Here is a 7,966-nt window from a genome sequence, read left to right on the forward strand (position 1 = left end):
GTGTTCCCAACTTCCCACATCCTGCAAGAGAACACTGTAACAACTTGCCTGCCATTACGTCATTAGACCATTCACTAATTAAGAATAAGACAAACTCACAGAACATATTCCCTTCTCTGAATCCGATAACTTCCTTGCAGTCACTGCAATAAGTCACAAGTTTAAATATCGGAACACACGCAAAAACGATTTAAATGTAGACTGCTCGCATCAGCCTCCTCGCCGAAGACTCTTGTGTCAAAGATTCACACTTTACCTCTTCAGCTCCATCTTCAGCTCCAGCTCCACCTCCACCTCCAGCTCCACCTCTACCTCCAGCTCTAGCTCCAGCTGTCTCCAGTTTCACCTCCATTGCAGCTCTAGCGCCATCAGCAGTTCCAGCTCCATCTCTAACTCCATCTCCATCTAAAGCTCTGGTTCTAGCTCCACTTCCAGCTCCATATCCAGCTCTAGCTAAAGCTCCATTCCCAGTTCCAGATCTAACTGCTTCTCCATCTCCAGCTCCATCTCCATCTCCAGCTCCATCTCCACCTCCATATAAATCTCCAGCACTAGCCCCAGCTCCATCTCCAAATCGAGCTCCAGCTCTAGCTCCAGCCCTAAGTCCATCTACAGCTGTAGCTCTAGCTGCATCTCCAGCTCTCTCTGTTTGAAGAACACTGCGCAGGCCTTTCAGCGGCTGATGGACTGTGTGTGCAGCGGCCTGGACTTTGTATTCGTATACTTGGATGACATACTCGTGGCCAGTCGCTCGCGGCAGGAGCACTACATTCATCTCAGTCGGCTTTGTCTGCGCCTCAGTGATTTTGGTTTGTCCTTCAACTGGTGCTTCTGCCCGCCAGGGTGGATGCTGTCCACAGGTTCCCCCATCTGACTACACTTAAGGGCCAACAAGAATTTGTGGGGATTGGTCACCTTTAATCATCGCTTCTTCGTCCAGGCCCGCTACACCTGCGTTATATTATAGATAGCATTAGTTTAGAATTCATAAACTACGTAGACATTAACTGAAAACTTCACTTTAGAAATTGATATGAATGTTATTTAAATTGATTGATATTAAAACAATTTGTGCATCTATATCACTACCCACCAAGTTCACGATTTTCAATATTCTACTTGTGTTTGGTTTATTCATTTCTTCCTTTCCACCACATTTACAAAGACAAAAATATACATATGTTTAATAATTTTAACATTTTAATTAATTAATTCCCAGTCAATATTTATGCTGGCAATGCCATCACTGATTTCCCATACTTCATTTCAGCTATTGATACAGCTGTATCTCTTGTAAGTTGGTGGTTCTCAAAGGAAAGACAACCGAGAATGCATTTGTCTACTGGGATACTGCAACAAAGCCTCTCACCCAAAACAATAGCAAAAAAAATGGAGATAGTAATAAAAGTAAAAGTGAGACAGAAGGGGTGAACTTCGCAAAAAATAACAAAAAATAAGAATAACTAGACCAAGTGCAGTCCCGTTGAGTTTGCTCTCCATTGGGTCCCTGTCACACGGGAGGCCTGGTCCCCCAACGCAACCCGTTCCACAATGCAATATTGCACCACTAACCCATAGCCCCCACGTGAGGCGTGGCGTGGTGGAGCCGGGGGAGTGGGCGGGGCCAAGGGGAGCGGGCGGGGCCAAGGGGAGTGGGCGGGGCCAAGTGGAGTGGGCGGGGCCCAGGGGAGTGGGCGGGGCTGAGGCCGGCCCCTCCCCACTCCCTGCCTTGTGCCCAAACACCAGGATCATGGGACTAAAATGTAACCAGATCTTGAGGAGCCGCCCCTTCAGATATTCGTACACAGGCAGCAACCTCACACACTCCATATACACGTGGAACATGGTCTCTACCTCGCCGATGAAATACAGGCTCTCTATCTATCTTCCTCAGTCTGATGCTCCATAGATGCTGCTGCACCCGCTGAGTTTCTCCAGCATTTTTGTGTACCTTCGATCTTCCAGCATCTGCAGTTCCTTCTTGAACTCTCTATCTATCTCTCTCCCTCTCTCTATATATATATATCTCCCTCTCTCTCCCTCTCTATCTTTCTCTATCTCTCTCTCTCAATCTTGTTATCTATCTCTCAATCAATCTCTCTATCTCTCTATCTTTCTCTCTATCTATCTATCTATCTATCTATCTATCTATCTATCTATCTATCTATCTATCTATCTATCTATCTATCTATCTATCTATCTATCTATCCTTTCTCTATCTCTCTCTATGTATATTTCTATCTCCCTCTCTCTATATATTTATTCTCTACCTCTCCCCCCCTCTAAATCTCTATCTCTCTCTGTCTCGCCCTTTCCCTTTCTCTCTATCTCTCTCTCTCTATCTCTCTCTATATCTCTCTATATCATATCTCCCTCTCTCTCTCTCCCTCTCTCTCTCAACCTCTGTCTCTCAACCACTCCTGCAGTGGTTACCGTTTGCACCGGCTCCACACAACCAGAGTCGCCTCTCTGAGATGACCAGCGTGCCATTTCGTGATGCGAAGAGACGCTCACTGTACAGAATATTCCTGCACATTCTGAACCTCCTTGCCTTTGTTTTCCATCCCGACACACCATGGCGGATGGTGTTACCACCCCGAAGACGGGGGTGGCCCCAGTGGAGGTCGCTCTATAAGGGAGTTTGTCTCACCTTTAACTTGGGGACCTGGGGGCTCCATTCCCAGTTCTAGATCTAGCTCCTTCTCCAGCTACAGCTCTATCTCCATCTCCAGCGTCTAGCTCTTAGCTTTTATCTAAAAGTCTCCTCCCACTCCGGGCTAGAGCCAATCAGTGCATATTCTGCTTCTCTTTGCCGGTGTTTCTTCAAAAATCCACGGGAAATCAACCCCATCTCCAGTTCCAGCTCCACCTGGCAGCTCCATCTCCAGTTCCACCTCCATTGCAGCTCTAGCACCATCAGCAGTCCACCTCCATCTCTAGCTCTAGCTCTAGCCCCATCTCCAGCTCCATCTCCAAGCTCTAGCCCCCAGCCACATAAAGCCAGGCAGCAACGCACTGTGCAAAATGAAGTTAGGGCTGAGAATCGGTGCTAAAACAACAAAGACGCCAAAATCTTTCCTATCCTCGATCTCCAGGCACTCTTGGCAGTCCGCCAATGACATCCATACCCTCGGCAATGCAGAGAAAACTCAGGAATTTCACACTGGTGGACGAATCCCAAAGCAAAGGAAAGTTTCAGCCGTCCAACGATAAGTTCAACTATGAAGCCTCTCTGCCTCTGTTCATTCTCCATCGACAAAATCCTTGATAGGCTGCTTCAAACCTTCTCAATTGCAGAGAAAAAAGCATGACCCTCTCTCTCTATTTTTTTCCTTTTCAAAAACTTTATTCAACAGTCATATGATACAACACATCAAAACATAATCTGAAATTACAATAGTTCAAGTTCAAGTTCAAGTTTATTGTCATGTGTCACTGATAGAACAATGAAACTCTTGCTTTGCTTCAGCACACAGAACATAATAGGCATTGACTACAAAACACATGAATAAATAAACTGATAAAGTGCAAAATGACAGATAATAGGTTATTAATGTTCAGAGTTTTGTCCGAGCCAGGATTAATAGCCTGATGGCTGTGGGGAAGTAGCTATTCCTGAACTGGTTGTTGCAGTCTTCAGGCTCCTGTACCTTCTACCTGAAGGTTGCAGGGAGATGAGTGTGTGGCCAGGATGGTGTGGGTCTTTGATGATACTGCCAGCCTTTTTGAGGCAGCGACCACGATAAATCCCCTCGATGGAAGGAAGGTCAGAGCCGATGATGGACTGGGCAGTGTTTACTACTTTTTGTAGTATAACAAAACACTATAACAAATAATCATTATAGTACAACAGTGCATTCATTGTTTACAATTACTCTCAACCCCACATGGCGAGCAAAGTGTTCCTTCTTCTCCTGAAACTCTCCCCACTTGCAGGAGTCACCACCAACCCGACCCTGCCGAGATTCTGTGTGGAAGTAGCTCCCTCTCAAGCCTCTCGACTGCTGAGTCCCGCTGCCTAAGGGAAGAGAAGCACCTCTGCCTCTCTCTCCACTTAACCCAAAACCGACTGAATGACTCCCGGAAACACCGATCCTCCAGCATCCTGTTGTTAAAGTGCCAGTACGCGGACCCAGCCTGAGCGCACGCTGGATTAAAATCCACACGCACTAGACAGTGGTCCGAGCACGGCACCAGCTGCATTGAGGCCGCTGAGACACGGGAAATAAATGCTCGGGAAATATATATTCGATCACTGCGGGAACCACCGCCCTCAGACCTCCGCGATTCCAATGGAATCAGGGTGGAGGTGCCGCCATGTATCAACTAACTCAAAGGATTCAATCAACCCTCTCAGCTTCTTCACTACAGCAGGGGCACACTGAGTACCAGAACGGTCTCGCACCTCAACTGTGCTATTAAAGCCCCCACCAAGGAGACACACTCTCCCCAATCAATAGTACTTAACAGAGCAGTCACCTCCTGAAGTAGGCCGGCCTGCATCGTGCCGGATCCAGAGGCATACACGTTAATGAAAGGCAACGGCATGCCATCCTGGCTCACGGCCAGATGGAGCAAACGTCCTGGCATAACTTGTTGCACTTTTAGAACATTTGGCAGGAAATTCTGAGCCAACAAAAAGGCCACCCCACTCGAATTTGAGCTGAGATGGCTCATGTAGACCCCCCTTCCTACTCCAGTCGCCAGGTAGGTTCATCACTGACAATGGTATGCATCTCCTGCAGAAAAGACACTGCAAATTTCCCCTCTCTAAGGACTGATTAAAGCTGAAATCTACAAAAACTCGCACTACTTCCATTTTAGTTTAATGTGACTATTGCAGGCACACTAGATTGAGAAACTCGCACTCAAGACTCAAGGACTCTATCTCTGAGGAACTCCAAAAAGCCTCCAAACTGGTACATCTCAGAGTCAGGAAGATCACTATCCTTCTTGCCAAGCAAAGCCTCTTTAGTCTTAATCAAAACTGTCAGCCTCCGTTTTCGAAAGACCAGAACTCTCTGAAAGTTCACTGACTCCACTACACAAACTGGCCTCGTCACTCACCCCCTCCTCCGGCATGACATCACCCCCAGGATCAATGCCGGGGAAGGGTCCCGAAACCCCTGACCACAACAAGCAGCCCACTGAATTCTCTCTCCGTCTCCCCCACCCAAATCACACGAGGTTCTTGTTTTCACCCGACAGTTTCCTTTATCATCGTCGCCTTTTTACATATCTTTCATTCATTGTTATTTATTTCTCCACATCACCGTCTATATCTCTCGTTTCCCTTATCCCTAACCATTCTGAAAAAGAGTTGTCCCGAAATGTCACCCATTCCTTCTCCATAGATGCTGATTGTCCCGCTGATTTACTCCAGCATTTTGTGTTCATCTTTATGTAATAGATGGATACAGGTGATTGGCAGATGGGTGGACAAAGGCCAGAGATGGGAAGAACAGAAAAGGCTGTGAGTGAAGATGAGCAGAATGAAAAGCCAGGGAAAGGGATATTGGTGAAAGGGGAAGGGGAAAAGGGGGAAACTTGTCCCATTCAGGTGATGCACAGGGAAGAGAGAGGGGAACAATTGGATGGACACAAAAGCTGGAATAAGTCAGAAAGTCAGACAGCATTGCTGGAGAAAAGGAATGGGTGACGTTTTGTGTCGAGACCCTTCTTCAGACTGAGTCAGTGAAGAGGGAGACTAGAGATATGGAAGGGTGAGGTGTAAAAATGACAGAACAAAGCATTATGTTATACAAACAAATGACAATGTTAATGGTAATGCCATTGTTAGCTGTGGGCTTGGTGAAATCAAGTTACAGACAATGAGCCTCAACAAGATGACTTTAAAGCTGGTATGACCGGTGGGGGAGGGTTGGAGAGAGGGGGGATGTAAGGGTTTCTTGAAGTTAGAGAAATCAATATTCATATTGCTATCAATAAAACAGAGGTAGGTTGTTGGATAGTTAACTAAAATCAGAGAATGACATTTCTCAACTCAAACAAAATTTGACAAGGAGCCAAGTGTCTCAACCTGAAATATTGCCCATATTTTTCCCATGCACTTTTTGCCTATATTTGGCTGACAGATGCTGGTTCATGCACAAAAAGGCACAAAGTGCTAGAGGCAGCATCTGTGGAGTATATAGATAGGTGACGTTTCTCAAAGTGCTAGAGTAACTCAGCGGGTCAGGCAGCATCTCTGGTCAACGTGGAGAGGTGACGTTTCAGGTCTGATGAAGGTTCATGACCCAAAAAAAAGCCCCTATCCATGTTCTCCACAGATAAACACAAAAGATGGAGTAAGTCAGCGGGACAGGCAGCATCTCTGGAGAGAAGGAACCTTCTTCACACTGAGTCACAGAAGACGGAGACACAGAGATAAGGAAATGGAAGGTGCAGATCTAGCTCCTTCTCCAGCTCCAGCTCCATCTTCCATCTCCATCTCCATCTCCGTCTCCATCTCCATCTCCAACACCATCTCCATCTCCATCTCCAGCTCCACCTCCAGCTCCATCTCCAGCTCCATCTCCAGCACTAGCCCCAGCTCCATCTCCAAATAGAGCTCCAGCTCTAGCCCTAAGTCCATCCCCAGCTCCATCTCCAGCTCAATCTACAGCTGTAGCTCTAGCTGCATCTCCAGCACCACCTCCAGCTCCATCTCCAGCTCCATCTCCAGCTCTAGCTAAAGCTCCATTCCCAGTTCCAGATCTAGCTCCTTCTCCAGCTCTAGCTCCATCTCCATCTCCAGCTCCATCTCCAGCTCCATCTCCAGCTGTAGCTCCAGCTCCACCTTCATCTCCAGCTCCATCTCCAGCTCCATCTCCATCTCAAGCGCCATCTCCATCTCCATCTCCAGCTCCATCTCCAGCTGTAGCTCCAGCTTCATCTCCAGCTCCACCTTCATCTCCAGCTCTAGCTCCATCTCCAGCTCCAGCTCCATCTCCATCTCAAGCGCCATCTCCATCTCCAGCTCCATCTCCAGCTGTAGCTCCAGCTCCCCCTTCATCTCCAGCTCCATCTCCATCTCAAGCACCATCTCCATCTCCAGCTCCATCTCCAGCTCCATCTGTAGCTCCAGCTCCACCTTCATCTCCAGCTCTAGTTCCAGCTCCATCTCCAATGCCACCTCCATTGCAGCTCTAGCACCATCAGCAGTTCCAGCTCCATCTCCATCTCAAGCTCCATCTTCATCTCCATCTAAAGCTCTAGTTCTAGCTTCATCTCCAGCTCCATCTCCAGCTCTAGCTAAAGCTCCATTCCCAGTTATAGATCTAGCTCCTTCTCCAGCTACAGCTCTATCTCCATCTCCAGCTCTAGCTCTTAGCTTTATCTAAAAGTCTCCTCCCAATCGGGCTAGAGCCAATCATATAACCATATAACCATATAACAATTACAGCACGGAAACAGGCCATCTCGGCCCTACAAGTCCCCGCCGAACAATTTTTTTTCTTTCCCTTAGTCCCACCTGCCTGCACTCATACCATAACCCTCCATTCCCTTCTCATCCATATGCCTATCCAATTTATTCTTAAATGATACCAACGAACCTGCCGCCACCACTTCCACTGGAAGCTCATTCCACACCGCTACCACTCTCTGAGTAAAGAAGTTCCCCCTCATGTTACCCCTAAACTTCTGTCCCTTAATTCTGAAGTCATGTCCTCTGGTTTGAATCTTCCCTATTCTCAAAGGGAAAAGCTTCATCACATCAACTCTGTCTATCCCTCTCATCATTTTAAAGACCTCTATCAAGTCCCCCCTTAACCTTCTGCGCTCCAGAGAATAAAGACCTAACTTATTCAACCTATCTCTGTAACTTAGTTGTTGAGATCAGTGCTTATTCTTGCTTCTCTTTGCCGGTGTTTCTTCAAAATCCACGGGAATCAACCCCCATCTCCAGTTCCAGCTCCACCTGCAGCTCCATCTCCAGTTCCACCTCCATTGCAGCTCTAGCACC

Source organism: Amblyraja radiata, chromosome 3 (assembly GCF_010909765.2).
Source record: "Amblyraja radiata isolate CabotCenter1 chromosome 3, sAmbRad1.1.pri, whole genome shotgun sequence".
Taxonomy (NCBI): Eukaryota; Metazoa; Chordata; class Chondrichthyes; order Rajiformes; family Rajidae; genus Amblyraja; species Amblyraja radiata.